The 22,190-nt window shown below is 38.2% G+C and overlaps 1 pseudogene; it reads left to right on the top strand.

Moving 5' to 3' along the window:
• The first annotated feature begins 6,935 nt into the window (after positions 1 to 6,935).
• On the top strand, positions 6,936 to 20,870 carry LOC147000412 (cytochrome P450 2K4-like; annotated as a pseudogene).
• The last annotated feature ends 1,320 nt before the right edge of the window (positions 20,871 to 22,190 follow it).

The raw sequence follows: 22,190 nt of genomic DNA, 5'->3' as shown, positions 1-22,190 counted from the left end.
ACTTATAATTTCTTATTCAATTCCTTACAAAAGATTTTATTAAACTGTTGTGAACATGACATTATTCCAGATTTGGCCAGTGTAAACCTCTTTGTGATGCTCTCTAGATCTTTCTCTTATGTGTTTGTTTCTTGTTTGCCTGTGTTAGCTCTGGAATCAGCCATTTCTTTAAGTCCTAGTTTCTTCAAATGGCATTTATCCTCCGGGACGTAAAGGTAATTGTATCATTGTTACTGTGGTTTTTGTTCTCCATGACCCTCTCTGTTGTCAGAAACAGAGAAAATAAGTGATATGAATCTGTATGTATATGCTTTTATGAACTATTAGTCCGATTCATCTAAGTGTTTAGACAAAATAGGCACTATTACAAGACTTTATTTAAGAATGAGCAACTGAGAAATAATGATCCAAGAGTTGCTGGTCAGTATGACATTGACAGTCAGTGCGTTCTGCATTAGAGAAATCCCTGTATACTGGGTTTCGGGAAGAAAGTGATTTTTAGCCCAAAGTTCATTTTCCATTTTCATGTTGATGATATACAAAAACTGTTGTGCCTCCTACAGATAAAATGTTGCAAAGGAGGGAATTCTATATCCCGTAATGGGGTCCTTCATGATGGTGAACCTTCTGGACTCCAACAAACTGCCTACAGTCAGCTAATAATAAAGAAAACATGTGTAAGCCAACTGCTCAAACACATCCATAATCTTTGAATAAGCACATAAGCAAAGTTAAAAATATCAGGGCCACTTATTTAAAATAAAGGATGTATATGTATGAGATTATTATGAACCATAATAATATCTTTAGCATCTGACCGAAGAAGTGTCTATGTCAGTCCAAAACTATTCTGATAGAATCATTTTCATCACCATGTCAGAGACTTCATCGGAAGATCATACAGTACATTTCTTTGAGTTTATTGATTGTGAATGTATATTTGAGGTATATATCTTACAATATTAATTTGTAGATCTTGACATTCTGAATAGTCTCTTCAACATCTTCAAATATCCCACTTACAAAAAGAAAAAAAAGGGAGGAAGGAAGGAAGGAAGGAAGGAAGGAAGGAAGGAAGGAAGGAAGGAAGGAAGGAAGGAGGGAGGAAGGGAGAAAGGGAAGGAAGGAAGGAAGGAAGGAAGGAAGGAAGGAAGGAAGGAAGGAAGGAAGGAAGGAAGGAAGGAAGGAAAAAGGGAAGGAGGGAGGGAGGGAAGGAGGGAGGGAGGGAGGAAGGAAGGAAGCAAGAAAGGAAGGAATCTAGTTAGTAAGTTAGTTTTAGGGATCATTATTCAGAAGCATCTGAGTTCAAGGCCAGCCTGGTCTACAGAGTGATATCACAGCCAAGGCTACACAGAGAAACCCTGTCTCAAAAAAACAAAATAAAACATACAAAAATCTGTCTCAAAGTTGTGTGGGAATGGAAGTGAGGAATGGATCTCAGAAGCATTGGGGGGGGTACATATAATCAAAACACACTGTATACTACTGAAAATGTAATGCAATGCTTATATTTTAGTAGTATTGTTAAGACAAGTAAGAACTCTTACAATGCATGAACCAAAAGTACGAAGTTTCAGGGTTTTCAAGGCCATTTTAGCATTCAATTAAGTCATTAGAAAGACACAAATTTTGGAAAAATAATGTATTGGCAGCCATAATTTGTTGTTGCAAAATAACAAGAATTAAATAATATTTGGATAGAGATACATGTGTTCAGGAAAAGGTCAAGGGAACCCAGGCAACGTTTGTGGATGTTTGGACCTCAAGGGGTCAATCAGAGGAGACTTACTCTTAAAAACTATTTCTGGCAATATACAAACCTAGACATCTCTTAAAAGAGGGCATTTTAATTGAGAAAGTATCCCTAAAAACTTTGCCTGTAGACAAGTTTGTGGGCTCTTGTCTTCATTAATGATTGATATTGAAAAGCCCAGGTAGGTGATGCTCTAACCTAAGACCTAGATTGTGTAAGAGTTTTGACAAACACTCAGGATGTACATATTAAGCCAGACAGATTGAGTACTTTGCCACAAGTGGCCTAAGAAAAAACAGAATCTGAATACAAATTCAAGTCTTTCAAAAGTCACACTTTTGGTCACTCTGATATATCAGACTCTTTCTGTCATTAGCATAGTATGATACTTAGTGTTCACAAAAGAAAAATTTTGGACATACCTCATGAATACTGACAACAAATTGTGTTTGAGAGGTGACCACGAGAAGATATTATACCCATTTTAAACACTCAACACAACCTCCATAGCAGTAGGACATCATTTTAAAGCATAAAAAACAACTGTAGAAAGAACTTTGGGATCACTTGCATCCAAACTTTAATGAAAGAAGAAAAATATCAATTGGACAACTTTACCTAAGTCCCCACATTTAGTATAAAACTTTTCAGTTCAATAGTCTATATCAAGGAAGCTTTGTGACCTCTTATTACTCGATTCTTGACCATGACTTTTGAACACAGCTTATGGATTTCACTATGGCTGGAGTTATAAGAAGTTAAGACATAGACACACATGGATCAGAGAATCCATGAAGGCACAGACAAGAGATTCATATCTGATCATATCCAGTAATTACCCTACACATTTAGAAGAACAATTAAGGAACAATTATGGCAATATTTAGTGTTATTTGTCACAATCAGTCTCCAGATGATACATTAATCATGGCCAGATGTGAGCCAGATGTGCTCGTTGTCACCTCTGAGAACCAGCAACATGTTATAGAGATCAAAAGCATTCAAATCAGGTGAACTTGAATCCTCCCATTAACCTTGATTAGATAACTCAACTCCTTAAAGCCTCCATTTGCTCATTTGTAACACTGAATAATAATGGTGTGGTCATAATAAATAATAGTACTAGAAATTTTTATATAACAATCAGAAAGAATTGGCTACACATCATTTTCATCTTGACATATCCCCATTTTGACATGGAATCTTTTATTTGTCTTACTTTTATCCGTTGTATTTCAAAACAACTCTAATAATTGCTGATGATACTGGAAATGTGTCTTTGAGATTACAGTTAGAGTACAGATAGATTCCATACAAATAAGTGCTACTCTTTGTTTTGTGCCAGTAGCTGCCTTAAACTGTTCAAATATCCAAGACATGGATTGAGAAGACTTTCATCACTACTGACAAATGAGATTTCCTGACACTGTATTCTTCCAGTTCAATGTCTTTCCAAGCAGAGAGTTTTAGCTAGTGTGAGGAATATTTGGTATTGTATCACTAAAATATGTGATGATTAGAGCATCACAGAAGGAACAGGCTTAAGTTGTGATTGCAATCCTGCTAAGATACGTAGCTAACCATCTTTACCAAGTTTCCTGATCTCTTTGTGCTTACTATTTTCACCCACCAAATGTTCCTAAGATTGATTTTTCAAAAAGTGTGAAATCCATCAATCATTCATTTAATTTTTAATTTAACTACTAATTTGACAAAATTCATTATGGTCTGGGTCCTGTCCTAAGCACTGGGTGGAGAGGTGGGTCAGCATTAAAATGGACAGTTTGTGTACATGGTGGTGCATGTCTTTAATCACAGGTGTGAAATCCATCAATCGTTCATTTAGTTTTTAATTTAACTACTAATTTGACAAAATTCATTATGGTCTGAGGCCTGTCCTAAGCACTGGGTGGGGAGGTGGTCAACAATAAAATGGACAATAGGTGTGCATGGTGGTGCATGACTTTAATCACAGCACTTAGTACTTAAGAGGCAGAGACAGGAAGATCTCTGTGAGTTCAAGGACAGCCTGCTCTTCATAGAGAGTTCCAGGCCAGCTAAGGACACATAGTGAGATCCTTTCTCAAAAGTACATATTAAATAAAACGAAAAGTAAAAAGGAAACATCCTCACTTTCAAGAATGTTGACTTATTACAGAAAGCAAATGATAACCTCTCTATGAATTATGGTGATAACAAGTGAACATCTGGGCAAAAGTGTTATCAAGAAAGTATTGTGGAAAAGATCAGTCACCAGAGTTTGTTAAACAATGCATTAAGTCACAGTTCTGACACAGAAAGGAAAAAGCCAATTTTCTTTCTTAAGCAATTGAACTAAAAAGATATTCCTTCTGGTTAAAAGTGCACAGAAAGCTGGAAAATAAGATGACAGCAAAGAGAAACTCCTCTCAAGAAAAAAAGGCAGACACAAACAAGAAAACTTGTTCATACAAGGAAAAGGATGGACGCTGGATGCTGGTCCTTATGTGTACACCAGGGATGCATCCTCACTATCCATCACAGTGATTCAATGACTTATGTTCTATCCCATTATTATTTTTTCAGGATTGCCTGAGAAGTAAAGGCTCAATGAAAGTTATATAAATTAACAAGGCAGTGAACACCTGAAATCTAAGCATTCCAGGAGATGAGCCAGGTAGGATGCCAGTTTAAGTCTAGTGTGAGCTATATAGCAATATCATATGATACATCTGCACTCCTGGGTGAACATGTGAAGGAGCCAATGTTACAATATAGTAGGTAGCACTTATTGTGTCATTCATAATAATTGAGTTATGAAATCACCCTATATACCATGAATAGGTAAACAGATAAAGAAAACATGGTATGCAGGTCAGCAAAGTAGAACAGTAGGTCAAAGGATATGGTGCCAAGTCTGATGACCCAGGATCCATATGGTAGAAGAGAACTGCATACCACTAGCTATCATCTGTTCTTCATAAAGTGCATACACACACACACACACACACACACACACACACACGATAAATAAAATATATAAACAAAAAGACAGAAAGAAGAATGGAGGGAGGAAGAGAGAGAGCAAGAGAAAGAGGGGAGGGAGAGAAAGGAAGAAAGGAGGCAAGGAAGAAAGAAAGGGAAGGAAGGAATGAAATATGTATACATTGGCGAGGATGTGGAGAAAGAGGAACACTCCTCCATTGTTGGTGGGATTGCAAGCTTGTACAAACCACTCTGGAAATCAGTCTGGTGGTTCCTCAGAAAATTGGACATAGTACTACCGGAGGATTCCGCAATACCTCTCCTGGGCATATATCCAGAAGATGTCCCAAGCTGGAAAGAACTCAGATGCCTGCCCCTCAACAGAGGAATGGATACAAAAAATGTAGATATTTACACAATGGAGTACTACTCAGCTATTAAAAGGAATGAATTTATGAAATTCCTAGGCAAATGGTTGGACCTGGAGGGCATCATCCTGAGTGAGGTAACACAATCACAAAAGAACTCAAATGATATGTACTCACTGATAAGTGGATATTAGCCCAGAAACTTAGTATACCCGAGATATAAGATACAATTTGCAAAACACATGAAACTGAAGAAGAACGAAGGCCAAAGTGTGGACACTTTGCCCCTTCTTAGAATTGGAAACAATCACCCATGGAAGGAGTTACAGAGACAAAGTTTGGAGCTGAGACAAAAGGATGGACCATCTAGAGACTGCCATATCCAGGGATCCATCCCATAATTAGCCTCCAAACGATGACACCATTGCATACACTAGCAAGCGTTTGCTGAAAGGACCCTGATATAGCTGTCTCTTGTGAGACTATGCTGGGGCCTAGCAAACACATAAGTGGATGCTCACAGTCAGCTATTGGATAGATCACAGGGCCCCCAATGGAGGAACTAGAGAAAGTATCCAAGGAGCTAAAGAGATCTGCAACCCTATAGGTGGAACAACATTATGAACTAACCAGTATCCCGGAGCTCTTGACTCTAGCTGCATATGTATCTAAAGATGGCCTAGTCGGCCATCACTGGAAAGAGAGGCCCATTGGACTTGCAAACTTTATATGCCCCAGTACAGGGGAACGCCAGGGCCAAAAAGTGGGAATGGGTGGGTAGGGGAGTGGGGGGGAGGGTATGGGGGACTTTTGGGATAGCATTGGAAATGTAATTGAGGAAAATATGTAATAAAAAAATATTTAAAATAAAATAAAATAAAATGTAACCATTCTTTTAATACAATAAAAATTGGGAAATAAAAAAAGAAATATGTATACATAATAAAACATTATTCAGGCATAAAAATAAAATTATGATGTTAATAAAAATAAAATATCCTTATGATGTTAATCATAATAAATAAGACTTGGAATGAACTATTACATGCTTTCTCTCATGCACAGAAGCTGAAATTTTTTTTAAGGCATGAAGTAGAAAGAGAACTATTTAGAAAGAGGAGGGACCAGTAAAAGGTGGGAGAAAAATGAGAGGGGAATTGGAAAGAGAATGTGATCAAACTGTAGTCTATGTGTGTAATACAAAATTGATGCCAATTATTAGAATTAGCATACAGTAATGAAAATATTCAAAAATATTCTTTTAAAATCATATATAATTGTGCAATATAAGTCAAGTATATCCACACACTATCATGTCCCTCCATTTCCTTCTAGTCACCCTAGTCTCTCTGGTACTTTTAGAAAACATTAATTTACTGAAGACCAGAACAAGAGTCTGTTCTCAGTACTAAATTTGAAATAAGATCACATAACAGTGTAAGAAACTTGAACCTCTCGATGTGGTTTTCATACCTAACCACCCATGCAGAGATCATGCCACACTCTACTTGCCAAACAATGCAATTAATCTCATTGTGCAAGTGTGGAGACCGTGTTCAGGATTAAACAGGAAACATAAGATTAATGCCAGTTTTAGATGTAAAGAAAATCCTCCCAGGTTTTATTGGACAGAATATGGTGAACTGGAAGGAGAAAGGGGAAAGGTAAAAGATGAAAACAGGGCAAGGATACAAAACAGGGTTTATCTTGGCTTATTTATAAAACAGGTGAAAGATAATGGTTACAGCAAACTTAGCAATACCTCAAAGTCTTCAATCTGCATCAGAAGTGTTGATTCTATCTGGTTTTAGCTGGAAAGATCTCTTAATAATTATATCAGCTTAAAGATAATGAGTGGCTTTGACTTTTCTGCTATGCTTGCACTTCTGGGGCTCATTCTCATTCTTATTTTACATATTAACGTCTTTATGGCCAAAGGATCTAAACATCAATCTCCTCCAGGACCCAAACCTTGGCCAGTTATTGGAAATCTACACATTCTCAACCTGAAGAGGCCTTATCAACCATGTTAGAGGTAAGACATAACACATAAATGATCACTCACTGTGTGTGTGTGTGTGTGTGTGTGTGTGTGTGTGCGCGTGTTTCTAAATCATTCTTAACCTAGGATGTTTATTGGCTTCATGTGCTAACTATAGCTCATATATATGTTTTGAATTCATATATACATATGTTTGTGTGTGTGTGTGTGTGTGTGTTTTCCAACCCCAAAAGTCCTTGTTGTTTGACAAGGAAAGGAAAATATCGGGCTGGAGAGATGGCTCAGTGGTTAAGAACACTTACTGCTCTTCTGAAGGTTCTAAGTTCAAATCCCAGCAACCACATGGTAGCTTACAACCATCCATAATGAGACCTGACTCCCTCTTCTGGAGTGTCTGAAGACAGCTACAGTGTACTTAGATATAATAATAAATAAATCTTTTTTTAAAATCTTCTTACTGAAGAAGAAGAAGAAAGAAACAAGAAAAAAGGCCTTTTACATTCTGGAATCAATATGTTCACATTGCATGCATATTCTCAGGAATAAAATATTAGCTATTACTCAAGATATTGTCTTTGCTAATTAGCCCCATATAAAGGAAAACAAAGTCATCACACACTTATGACAAAAGCTACTTTTGAGAGTTAGAGTAAAGCTTGCCCTCAAAGTTTGGCTCCTACCTACACATAAAAGCTGAGAAGCACGGATTTTACATCCCTGGTCATTTCTGACCTGTCTCCAGACCTTTGGAAAGATTCTAATTAAATGGACATCTAGACAAAATGATGACTTGGTTTTCAGAAATATTTGTATGCATTTCAAAAAAGAAAGGAAAGTATTTACCATGGTTTCTACAATAAATCCTTTAAGAAATGAAAGCAAGAGACTTCCTACACTTGGTGCTGGTTTGGCTTTGTTTGTTTTCTTTTTTGGCTTCCTGAGAAACAAGACTAGGACTTCAAATATGCAAGATAAATCCTCCATCATTTTTTATTCTACCATAATCCCATTCTTTCCTTATTTGGAGGAGGGAACACCAAAGCTTTTGTTTATAATTTTTATTTGTCGCTGAGCACTAAATTTAAAACTGTTGGAGGTAACTTAAACACTCTTTTTCTCTCTAAGGAATTGCCTATGCTCATGGTGAATCCTGGAAAACAATGAGGAGATTCAGCTTGACCACCTTAAGGAACTTCTTAATGGGCAAGCGAATTACAGAAGACAGGATTGTAACAGAATGCCAGCATCTCATTCAGTGCTTTGAATCTCACAAAGGTATGTGCAACAAAAATGCCATGTCACTTTTTGTTGCGGTAAATCTCCTCCCAAATATGCCCCGGCAATGAAAACACAACACAGTTAATAAGATTACATGCTGTGCACCTAGATTGGGCAGTTCTACCCCTACACTACCATCTTCCACAGCTTACGAGACCTCTTAGAACTTGCAGTTTTTCCAGGCCATGTGCTTCTGCTCTGCTTTTCTTCTTCTTCCTCCTCCTCCTCTGTGTCCTCTCCCTCTTCCATTTTCTCCTTCTCCCCCTCCTTCTGCTCCACTTTCCCTATTATCTGCCCAATCTTCAGATCTCCTTTATTTTACAAATTAAGCTGGGAAGCAGGTTTACAGGAAATCACCTGAGTGCTGACTCATTCCTTGTTCACAGCCACTCACAGGAGAACAGAATTAACATCAAATATAATTAGTCCCAGGGCTATCCACACCAACTTTTCATGAAAAATAAATAAATAAATAAATAAAGGATATATTCATTTAATTAGTTTGACATAATTTAACCTTTAGAAAAATTCCAAAGATATATACATACCTAGTGCAGTCTACTTTAATACTGTCCACACCTACTGTAAACATTTGTTTATATTTTCTCCTCCTCCTCTCCCCCTTCTTCCTCCCTCTCCTTCTCCCTCTCCATCCCTTCCACCCTCCTCTCTCTCTTTCTCTTTCCTTTCCTTCCCCTCCCTCCTTTTCTGTCCTTCTTCCACTCCCTCCCTCCCTTCCCTTATTTTCCCTACATACATGAATCTATTAAAAATAATTTTTATATAAAATACATTTTGAACTCTTTGAAAATGCTTTGAAAATGTCCTGTCCTTTTATTCTCAAAGTACAATAATATTCTCATAACAGTAACCCAGTCTTCCCATATTGAGAAATTAACACTGACATCATACATAGCTTCTGGGGAGCAGAGTGGCATTTTCAACCACATAAAAGAATTTAAAAACTGACACCTCATAGTAACTTGGAGAACAGATAAAAGATGCTTTGGGCTACAGAACAGAGAAGCCTTCCATCTGGACAGCTGCCAGGAGGAGGGTGATACAGGTAGAGGAGGCAACAGAGTGTTGCTTAGGAAGGGAGAACTCAGCAAAAAGGCTGGCTCAGTAGTTAAAGCCTGTGAGCCACTACTTCCTACCCAAGGCTTGGATTCTCAGGTCTTCCTCAAGTGTATCTTTTTTTTTTTTTTTTAATCTTTGGGATTTACCTGATCTTCTTTAGGCTATAATGTTTTCATCTTAATGCCAGAGGGTGCTTTATTGCAAAGGAGATGCTTAACTTTTGTCCAGACAAGGGAAGTAAGTACTCATTTCTAAAGGATAGCACCAATTGCAGACTAGGGCACTCTAAAAAATGATTACCAACTACCAGCCATTGGAGATGTGTGAGCAGATGCCAAGCCTTACATCAAATGATGCTTGGCAATGAGACAGCTCCTCCAGGTCCCTTTTCATGCCTTTCCTTTTTTTTTTTTTTTCCCTGATGTCCCCTCTCAAACAGAAGCTATGAAAATTGAAACTTCAGGAAACCCTTTTGCTCAAAGCAAGCCAGGAAACATCATTCTAACCTTCACTGACATTTCTGAGTTGGCTACAAAGAAATTACATATCTGATCCCAAGACTCACATTTTAGAAGGAGCTCTGCTCTGTCCCTTAGAGGAAGCAATACACAGATGGATGACAGTAGGAATCTGAGGACCCTCCCTGGGTTTCCTAAGTATCTATTGTGACTAGATCACACCCCTTGTGTCCATTCATGTTTTCACTTAACTCTCCATGATTCATGGAAACAAAGTGTAAAATGGATAGTTTACTCTTTGTCTTTATGTTTTCAATCTAAGGGTGTCTATATCACACATAGTGATCAAACAAATTTGTTAGTGCCTCATTAACTTAATTTTTGATCATAGTGATATCAGCGTAGGGTTTTGAATGGGCATTGCCCCCATAGGATATTTGAATACTTGGTTGTCAGTTGGTGGAACTGTCTTGGAAGGATTAGGAAATGTGGCCTTATTGGAGAAGGTGTGTAGGCTTTGAGATTGTTAGCTATCTTTGCCTCCTACTTGTGGATAAGAATATAAGCTCAGCTCATACCAGGAACAGTGACACATACATACCTTTAATACAGCACTTGAGAGGTAGAGGCAGGTGACGAAGAAGGAAGAGGAAGAAAAGAACGTAAACTCTAAGCTACTGCCCTACTAGCATGACTGCCTCCTTGCTGTCATTCCTGTCCCATAATGGTAATAGTCTCTAACCCTCTGAAGCTGTAAATTCAGTGCTTTCTTTTATAAATTACTTTGGTCGTGGAGTTTTCACAACAGTAGAAAAGTAACTAAGACTGTTGGTCATGAATTTTTAATTCTAGCATTTAAGAGGCAGAGGCAGATGAATCTCTATGAGTCTGAGGCCAGTCAGGCTATATAACAAGCTCTGGGCTAGCCAGGGCTACATAGTGAGAGTATGCTCAAAAATAAATAGATAAATAAATAAATAAATAAATATGCCTGTTTGCGGGTGGTATTCTAGTTAATACCCAACATTATAAAGCCTTCTTGCAATGCACTCAATCTGATAATTTTTACAAATAAATAAATGAATGAATAAACAATATTTGCCTACTGATATGTACTTACTATTCCTATAATCCAGGTGACTTGTGTATGTATATTAGGGATATGAACATAGGGCCCGTGCACACTGAGGAAGCTCTTGATCACTAAGCTACTCCTACAGTCTTCCCTTTACTTTTTATTTTGGAACTGGGTCCCACTGGGACGTAATGACTAGGTTATTAAGCTGGGCTTGAACTCATTCTACATCCCTGGGAAGCCTAGAATAGTAGTGCTTCCTACCACAGCCCCCGCAGTAACATGGATACAGATCTGCAAAACCAGGTCTGATTTCACACTCTTGTGCAGATTTCAATGATGCAGAAAACATCCAAATATAGTAGAATGCTATACTCCAAACTTCAATGCAGTCTATGACTGTAAATGGTATTTTCCCATATACTGTACCTTAACAACAACCCCCTATATGCACATTGCGCACCCAGGTACACCCATAAATGTTAAATGCCTCTACCACATTATTATTTCTTTAGCGAAGCTGAATGTCCATTTTTTCTTTCACATGTCCACTGAAGATTTTTTTTGTGGCCATCTGAGCATTTGAGCCAAAATCTGAGTCAAAGTCAAAGCTATAAATGTCACAAGTCCATGAAAGGCACAATCACAAATAATCCTTCTTTGAAACTCTTTACTGAAGGAGCTAGAGAAAGTACCCAAGGAGCTAAAGGGGTCTGCAGCCCTATAGGAGGAACAATAACATGCACTAACCAGTACCCCCCCCCAGAGCTGTGTCTCTAGTTGCATATGTAGCAGAGGATGGCCTAGTCAGCCATCAATGGGAGGAGAGGCCCTTGGTCTTGTGAAAATCATATGCCCCAGTATAGGGGCATGCCAGGGCCAAGAAGCGGGAGTGGGTGGGTAGGGGAGCAGGGCAAGGAAGGGTATAGGGGACTTTGGGGATAGCATTTAAAATGTAAATGGAGAAAATATCTAATAAAAAAAAAGAAGAAGAAAGAAAGAAACTCTTTACTGGGTAGACTGTCCCAATCCGTCTGGAACTGGGTTAGTTCTGGGTATGTAAAGATTACTGAAGGCTTCTATCACTAATGTCATTGTGTCCGTGCTGCTTGGGAAGTGGTTTGACTACCAAGATTCCCAGTTCCTGAGACTCTTAACCTTAGTTGGCAAAAACATGAAACTCATTGGAAACCCTAGTATTGTGGTAACTGTTTCATCTTTATTTGATTTGTTTTCCTTACTCAATTCTTCTATGGTTCAAGAGACTATGAAAAGAATGTCAGTGTGTTCTAAGTGTAATGCTATGATAAACATACTTGTTTAGTGTATCTGATGGACCTCTCACCATAAGGTACTGCAATAAATACCTTAATCCATGGATTGTGAGCCACACTAAAGTCAGATGGCTTTGGTGTATAGTATACATGTAGCCATGAGTTGTTTGCCTACATCAATTATCATTTATGAAGTATGAACTAAATATCAATTAAAGAACTCATGGTAGAATTCAATTAGGAGAAAGGGTTTTAACAAGGAGAACAAGGACATAAAGAGAAAGTGCTAAACTAAATACTATCTCTATGTTTATGATGATCTATACATGTTAATAATGGCTTGGCCATCTGATTCTTTTGTCATTGGAAGCTGCATCTTCTGGAGGCTGGAGAAATAAGTAAACAGAAAAGAGCACTGGCTGTTCTGCCAAAGAATCCAAGTTCCTTTCTTAGGATCCACATGGTGGATCACAGGCAGCTGTAACTCCAATTCCATGGGATCAGATGAACTTTTCTATCTTTTTTTTTTTTATTATTATATGTAAGTACACTGTAGCTGTCTTCAGACACACCAGAAGAGGGCGTCAGATCTCATTACGGATGGCCGTGAGCCACCATGTGGTTGCTGGGATTTGAACTCAGGACCTTCGGAAGAGCAGTCGGGTGCTCTTACCCACTGAGCCATCTCACCAGCCACCCAGATGAACTTTTCTGAGCTTTGTGGACATCAGATATACAAGTAGTACACAGATATACATGTAAACAACATTCACACTTTAAAAAAAAAAAACAGCTTTCATCTTCCAGATCCAGGAAAATATTAAATTTTGAGTAGTACCAATATAGCCAATTATATCATTTCACTTTTGGAACAATTTAAGCTTTTTCTATGAATGCAGGTAAACTGTTAGTATAGGTACTTAGAACAGGCGGAGGCAACTATCTCATACAACCTTAGATGAGATTTTTTTTTCATTAAGTTGTATGAAGCAAAAACTGAATTGTTAATTGTTAACTGAGTTGTTAATTTTGTGATTTTTTTTCCAATAATAATATGCCACTTACATTGTCCTACCTAGTTTGTTCCCATATTTAAAGTACTTTCTTTTTATATTCTTTTAGCTTTTAAATATGTTTCCTATTCTGGGATTTCTCCTAAGAAGCTAGAAGAAGGTACTGAAGAACAGAGTTGAATTATTTTCCTTCACAAGGATGACCTTCCTAGAACATCGCCATAATCTTAACAAAAGCGATCCCAGAAGTCTCATCAATGCATTTCTAGTCAGACAGCAAGGAGGGAATAGTGTTTTCCTGGGAGGATTCGTTAGCCAATATTTACTACTTAACTAATTGCTTGTAGAGGCCAAACATTCCTTCAAAGAAGAAAGTTGGCTGGACCCAGATTGATAGTGAGTACATTATAGACTCTGAAGATGCTGTTTATTATTGCTTGAATTCTACATTATCCTCTGGGAAAATAAAGAGAAATAGATAGTGTGGAGAATTTATTTACTTATTTATTTGGTCCTTTTTGTATTTTGAGACAGGGTTTCTCTGTGTAGCCCTGGCTGTCCTGAAACTCACTCTGTAGACCAGGCTGCCCTTGAACTCAGAAATCCACCTGCCTCTGCCTCTCAAGTGCTGGGATTAAAGGTGTGTGCCACCACTGCCTGGTGTGGGGAATATTTTAATAACTCAACTGAAAACTAACTTTGAAGTTTCCTAAACAGAAACAGTCTTTGTTATTTTCAGAATTATTTACCACCATTAGCATCTGGGATGTACATCAATCCTCAAGCTCTGAATGACAGCTGCATAATAAGGGGCAATTCCTCTAAATTGAAGAATGCAATACCTACTGTTTTTAAATTCATGGTAATTGTTTTATGACTTATCCATGATGAAATTATCCCATGGCTAATGACATGTTTTAACCTTTTAGGAAAACAATACATCTGCTGACCATTTCAATGAAGAAAATTTGTTAGCCCTTGTTAGTAACCTATTTACAGCAAGAACCAAGACCACAGCCTCCACACTGCACTGGGGAATTATACTCATGATGCGATACCCTGAGGTCCAGAGTAAGTCTCCAAGATTCAGAGCATTCCCCAAATGAAAGAAAAGAAGCATATCTTGGAATCAAAAATGCAGAATCCTACAGTCACACTGGATATCTATAAATTTCACCCTTGACAATAGCTTGTGTGATTAGCTTCCTTTTAGAATAAGAGAAGGAGCTTCAGTGTTGGAATGATGGCTAAGCGATTAAGTGTGGATACTGTTCTTGCAGAGGATCACACTTCAGGTCTCAGTTTTCACTTTAGACAGATTACAACTGCCTCTAAATCTAGCTCCCAGGGCACTTTCTTCTGGACTCCATGGACACCTGAACTCACATTCACATACCCACAAATAGACACATATGCACATGTGCGCACACACACACATACATGAACATGCAAATACATGCAGCTAAAAATCAAATAAATCTTTCAAAAATTATTTTTCAGAAGAAAATAGGATTTGTTCTTTAAGTATCCTGAAATGGTTTGAAATCTTCCCATGATCGTTCCCAGAGCAACCTTAAAACAGAAGGAAGGTAATGGGGTCTCATGCCTTTAATCCCAGCACTTGGGAGGCAGAGACAAGTAGACCTCTGTAAGTTTGAGACCAGCCTGGTCTATAGAGGGAGGTCCAGGACAGCCAGGGTTCACAGAGAAATATTGTCTTGAACCCGTCTTCTCAGCCTGCCCTCCCACCCACCCCCCCAAAAAAAAAACAAGTAGGAGAGATACAGATAAAAGCACCCAAATTAAGAGGGCATTTGGGTTTGGGTTTGAGTGTATGTGTAAAGAAACATGTGAAATCACTTGAATTCATGTCCAGGCTGGATATTAATCTCTTAATTGCTTTGTATCCAGAAAATGTCCATGGTGAGATCATCAAAGTTGTGGGCTCAGCTCAGCCTCGAATTGAGCACCGAATTCAAATGCCCTACACAAACACTGTAATTCACGAAATACAGAAAGTTGCTAACATCCTTCCCACAATCCTACTCCATGAGACAACCACAGACGTTGCATTTAAAAACTACTATATTCCAAAGGTAAGGACTTAATCAGAAGAAATGAGAGAGTATATTCCCAATGTTCACAATCATTTAAGTACTGAGACTGAAGTTCAATGACAGTCTAGGCCTATCTTTCTCCTTCTAACACTGGTCACTCTCCTCTCTGTTTATCATCTCTCTCCTTCCTCCCTCGCCATCAGTCAAAACAAGATAACTGTGTGTTTGTGTTTGTGTGGGTTCGTGCATGTGTGTATGCATGTGTGTGTATGTGCCACTGATGACTGTCCTCTAACACTTTATAAGATATTCTATTTTATGTTATAATTGAGAAAAAAATGAGATTCAGAGAATTTAAGCCATTTTAGAAATAAAAGGTTGCTCTCTGAAGGAACTAACCTTTCCAGTAAGCTGTGTCACACTAAGCCCTGAACCCTGAGTTTTTCCAAGGCAGGTTCTTTCCATCAGTACCTCCATGCTTTAATCCCATCATCCCATACAATCATGTATATACCTATACGGATGCACCTTCATGCCAAACTTTGCTGTCATGCATATTTTATTATGATGTCATGAAGATTACCAATGCCACGTTGCTTTTCGCCTCAGGACTGCATCCAACCTTTTGGGCCTGTCACGCAGTCATTACTGGAGTGGGTGTGGCAGGAAAGACCAACAGACTAGATTCCCACAATTCCCTTGAAGAGAACACACCCACTGGTATAAAAATGAAGCAACCCATAGTCCTCATCCCATAAATGTTCTAGCATGCCCTCTGAAACAAGCCATGAACATAGGACCGTTGGAAGGCTCTCCTCACCTTCAAACCATAGCAAAAGTGAAAAATAGAAAAACAGTATTAAATGTTATCTACAAGAAACAGTAAAGTGGTAGGGTTTTATATTTAGCCACTTACTGTGCTCAAATTCACATAAAACACTGTTGTTGAAAGGGGCTTTGCAGGTGCAGGGGGGAGGGTATAATTAATGTGCTATGCGACTAGGAGGAAGACTCAGTGTTGGCACATCTCAATCAGCACTTAGGTGAAGGTAAAGCAGAGAATATAATCCAGTTAAATATATATGCAGATGATCGATATGTAGATAGATAGATCATCCATGTTTTAAAACAAAATACTTTTACTCAACTGACTACTTGAGTAAATAATAATTCATGAAGACTTCATTTCATAAAATAGTTAAGCACAATATTATATTATATACCAAAGTCCTATTAAAGATATAGCTATCAAGAGAAAATAGAAATATTTTCTTTGATCAATTAATTTATTTCCTGATGACTAAGCTTCAATATTGTGTATATAAGGCAAGCATTCCTACGTCTAAGTTACAGCTGCTACTCAGAGTTCTGCTTTAATTATTATTTGACTTTGTTTTGTCTGCTTTCATCCTCAGAATGTCTTTTCCTATACAATTAAAGCCACTCCCTTCATTTATAGAAAGTTCTACAGTACATGGCCTGATATGAAAGCAGAGAAGTTTATTTCTTAAAATCTGCCTATATGATCTCTCTTGGCTTGACATCCACTGTCATAGAACTTGGGGATATAAGAGCAAACTTTCAGTAAGCTGTTGAACTTTCCAGAAATTTTGCCAGATTTTTTTCATTTGTATCCTTTCATCTACAACCTACACCCCAGTAAGGACCACTTAATTTCCCCCATACAGATTTAGAAGAGAATTTATTAAAACTTAACAAACTCACTGTGGTGGGCCATACTGTAAGTCCAGTACACACAAGGCTGAACATCCTAAGTCTGAAGCTGGCCTGGGCTACATAGTGAGCTCAAGACCATCCTAGGTCACGTAGGCGAATCTGTGAAATCTGCCATGATCACATGACCAATACACAGTAAAGGCTCATTCCCAGGCCCTGCTTTTAGTTAGGAACTACAGAAACTTTAGTGACTAAAATGAGCATTCATTACTAAACTTAAAGCTTTCCCTGACCACTTCATTTTCTTCCAGAACATCCCATAGCTGGAAAGTTACTAACAATGGTTATAATGCATCATTGGAGAGAGATCTTTTAGAAAAAAAAATTAATTTAGTTCTTTCCACTAAGCGCATTTTTTATTTTTAGGGCACAGAGATCATCACCCTGTTAAAGTCAGTACTTCAGGATCAAACACAGTGGGAAACACCAGATGCTTTTAACCCTGCTCCTTTCCTCAGCCCCAAGCGGACGTTTGTTAAGAAAGAATCTTTCCTGCCCTTTTCATGGGTAAGGTGCAATACTCTACATAGCATGTTTGCAGAGTAAGAGAGATGTCACCTCAAGCTTATGTCAGGTCTTGTGCTTTTCACTATGAACAACTACCTCCACATTTGCTCTTGCATTGTGACCAGTATTGTATCCAAGTCTGGCTGGTTTTGCACACACTGTGAAACCTCTTTGGACCTTTAAACAAGGGGCAGTCATTCAGAATGAGAATAGGAAACTTGTTCAGGAATTTTACCAAATTTCCTGTGGAAATCAAAATTTTCATGGTGAGGCTGAAGAGATAGATGAGCAGATATGAGTGATTTTTGCAAAAGACCCAAGTTTGGTTCTTAGCACCTACTTTTGGCTAATGACAACTGCTTGTAACTCCAGCTTCAAGAGTCCCTGGTGCTTCTGTATTCTGCCAGATCCTGCACTTATGTGTACACACCTACACACAGACATATAAATAATTAAAATAAATCTAAAAAAGAAATTTATTGTACTCCTCAAAGAAAGCTATGAGTACCAGTACTAGTTTGGTTTGTTGTTGTTGTTGTTGTTGTTATTTTCCTGAAACAGAGTTTTGCTACATGGCTTGGCCATCCTGGAACATACTAAGTAGACCAGACAAGGATCAAACTCAGAGAGATCAATCTGTCTCTGTCTCTGGAGAACTGGGATTAAAGGCTTGCTCCGCGACACCCAGCCCAATACTAATTTTTAGTCATAGACAAACAAGTAAAATTCAAAGTGTAAGGAAATATATTAAATATAGAGCACATTTATGTGTCCACTACAAGTGGTAGCTATAACTTCTCCACCTTTTGGAAAAATACCTCTATTTGTGTGGAAGGCATGCTTTCCTTCCATTTCCATTTCCACATGCAGACACTTTTGCAAGTCTTGTTCTTTGAACAACTTTCACAATCTAAATATATTTGATTGTCTCACAAGATCATTGTCAGATTTACACATACAATAATATCCTCTGGCTAAGATTGTAACCTATCCTAATACATGTTTTATCTTGTTGAGCTGTTCAGCATTTACTGTGAAACTCAATGAAGTTTAAACAGAAGGTCATAATTAACATCCCAAGTTACTTTATGATCCTATTAAACATCTTCTAATTATGTCCTTATTTCTTGGGAGATGGAAATATCTAACCCCAAACCTCTATTAGCTTTTCCTTCCGTAGACTCCTCTATGGCTTGTGACACTGTATTATAATTATCGGTTTACCTGTTGGTCACCTGTTAGATGACCTATTACATTGCAATTCCATGAGAACAATAGCTGTTTCAAAGTCAAGCATAATAATGCCTGTGCCTTGTTGACCTTAAACCTGTTGTGGACTGAGTGGTTAGCTATTTTATAAATGTTTCTAAGCAGAGAGGAAATATCTATGACCTTTCATCCCATAAAAAAACCTTGCCTCATTCCTGGGCCCAATAAAGAAATAAGTAGCTATATGTAGAATTATTCTATTCCATGTAAGTCTCCAATAAACCAAAAGGTTAACATGAGATCATTTCCTTCTATTGTAAGATAGAAATCTTCTGCATTTGAGTACACCTGTGTTTTATGTCCCAAGAAGTAAATCAGAGATCTACAACTGTATGAACTACAAAAATTACTGGCCATAACATAAACAGCATGTTAAAGCTCTTCTCCTGGGAGTAAGGTAAATAGATATATCTTCAGAAGGACTGAAAGCAGATTATACATTAAAACTGCTACATTTTATTCAAATATGTTGCCCTCAATCTATAAAACTAATAGAAAATCCATTATATTTAATCTAAAAATAAAATTATTCTTAACACAGGAAATACAGATAACTACCAAGGGCCTATAGTTTTAATAAACTTCTACCAAGAAAGTTTCCTTTCTCACTTTCATTGCATTTTTTCAGATATTTCCCCAAATAATTTACATTTCAGAATTGTGTCAGCTGAGTCTAACTTTGCAAGACGCTTTTGCAACTTAACCTCATTTTCAAGATCACTGTAACCTAGTTCCTGTTCCGTCCTCTGGAATCTGATCCAAGATCATCTACCTCATGCTCTATGTATAGTGGGAGTCAAATCTCATCCAGCCAATGGCACAAGGACCTCATCGCCACCTTCCCTCATTTTCACCTGACAAATTTCTCTTCCTTTCTATTAAAGCTTAGCTATAAAGCTCTCATTCAAGGACTGAACCTTCCCTGGCTTATCAAGTATCTTTCTACAGGTCAACTCATAGGTTATGACACTGTATTATAATTGCCTATTTATCTGTAGGTCATCTGTTACACAGTAAATCTCATCAGAACAATAGCAGACTCTGCAGCATGTTCAGTAGCTACTCTGTTGACATTAAACATGTTTTTGACCTGGATGGTTGTCTTTTACTTAGCAGACACATCATGTTCTTTTACCTCATGAACTTGTAATGCACATGACTTTGTCAAGAAAAAAAAAAATCAAGTTAAAATATTTTTCATGGGTTTGGATTTTTGGTTTTTTTGTTTGTTTGTTTTTATGTTTTGTTTTCCTGTTGCTGTAATAAAACCATGAGAAAAAAAAAAGCAATTTAGAGGTAAAAAAAAGCTTATACTTCCAGGTCACATTGTATTTCTGAGGGGAGTCAAGGCACAGACTTAGGGCAGGAGCCTGGAGCCAGAAGTCTTAGAGGAATCCTGCTTCCAGGCTCTATCTATGGCTCATGGTTAGCCAGACTGCTTAGACTGCTATAGCCACCTGCCTAGGGAAAATGTCACCCACATTGATCATCAAGACAATATTTCAGAAACATGACTACATGACAATCTGATCTGGGCAATACCTCAATGGAGGTTGCTTCTTCCCAAGTAACTTTAGGTTGTATCATTTAAAATAAAAGATGGGAACAATTTATTATGTTTAATTGCGTCTCTTCGTCATTAAAGCTGCCATTTGTACCTTTCTTTTTCATAGATATAGGTCAAGGTCTTACTTGGAAACAAAACCAATAAAGCTCAGAAGAGGTTGATGACTGATCCATTCTCCCAAAGTGTGCTCTGATCTTGTCCAGTGTTGCTGGAGTTCTTGTGCTGATGTCTTATAACCTCTGATTATTTCTGTGTCTCCAGGTCGTTGAATGTGTGCTGGTGAGCCACTGGCAAAAATAGAACTTTTCCTTTTCTTCACCAGTCTTATGCAGAAGTTTATCTTCCAATCACCTGCCCCCCCCCCTCGGAGTCTCCGATCTGGACCTGGATCTAACTCCAGACATTGGTTTTATCATGCAACCACAGCCTCATAAAATATGTACTCTGGTCAGAGCATCAGCTCTTTGAGTTTAGTGCAGTCCTGGTTCTTGGTATGATCTTGTGGTCCTTGGCACAAAAGTTTACCTTTCCTTTATCTCTATAGCTATGGTACTCAGCCAAATCACTCAGGATTATTATGGCTGTTAGCCTCTTTCTCACAGAGGGCTGTCTTTCTAGAATAAGTTGTCTGCTAGCTGCTGTAGAAGAAGCTCCCTACTGCTATTGCCGAAGACAACAAATGAGCAGATAATTTCACAAAAAGAACCCAACCATAGTCTTCTAAGGCATGGGAAACCTAACTATCACAAATTAAGAGTTGTAATTGGTATTTATGTGCAGAGAGGTGGTATAAAATCTATGAATCAACACTAAACTTAAGGTATTGTTTTCATTCTGAGAACAAAGAAGCAGTGGTTAATGATTGGTTGCAAGTAAAGCCAGTTTGCTGAGATCAGAAAGAATTACTCTGGGTCCAATGAGAGTGGTAGGTGGTGGGCCATAAAGGCATAAAGGGACTTGGCAAGTAAGCTTGGCATTGGAGGTTTGAATCCTAGAACACATGTAAAGGTAGAAAGAGAAGCCTGATTGCACAAAAGTTGTTCTGTGACCTGTGCATGCATGCTATGGCATGTAAACCTACTCCCACATGTCATGTGCATACATGTTCTTTCTTCTCCCTCTGCCTCTCTCTCTCTCTCTCTCTCTCTCTCTCTCTCTCTCTCTCTCTCTCTCTCACACACACACACACACACACACACACACACATACTAGTATCATTGCTAATGGCACTACCTGTTTTGAAAAGTAAGGTATTCACCTATGTTCCTGGAATATCCAGAATGTGCAGAGTCATCCCTGTGGTTAGTGTTCTAAAGTCCCAGTGAAGTCAAATACAAAGGGACCCTGGAAGCAGAACAAAGAAAATCCCAACACAAAAACATCTCCAGCTTTGATAAAGTCAAATATACCCTGCCACCCTCAATACACATGCTTCTCCCATGTTCATATCTGATTCGTAGCTAAGTAAGAATTGCACTAGACAAAGAAGACTTTATTTAAGGGTATTATAATAGGCTAGAATTTGGTCAGAACCCAGCTCTGCAGAAGCACAGAACAGAAAGACTTTCAGCCGTGGGGTGTGCCATGGAAAAGTACCTGAGGTTGGGAGGGAGTCTGGCCAATAAGCTGTGTCCAGCTTGCTGAACCACTTCTGCATTTTCAAATATTTTTATAGTAGGCGTTCTGCACTTAATCAGTGCCCATTTGACCTTTCCCTTTTATCAGAAGCCATAGATAAGGACCCAGAACTTCATGCTTGATAAGCAACCATTCTTCCACTGAGTTACA

Source organism: Mus caroli, unplaced genomic scaffold, assembly GCF_978045245.1.
Source record: "Mus caroli unplaced genomic scaffold, Mus_caroli_1 scaffold_18, whole genome shotgun sequence".
Taxonomy (NCBI): domain Eukaryota; kingdom Metazoa; phylum Chordata; class Mammalia; order Rodentia; family Muridae; genus Mus; species Mus caroli.
Note: the sequence above shows the minus strand (reverse complement) of the source record. Positions and strands in the feature narration are given on the sequence as shown.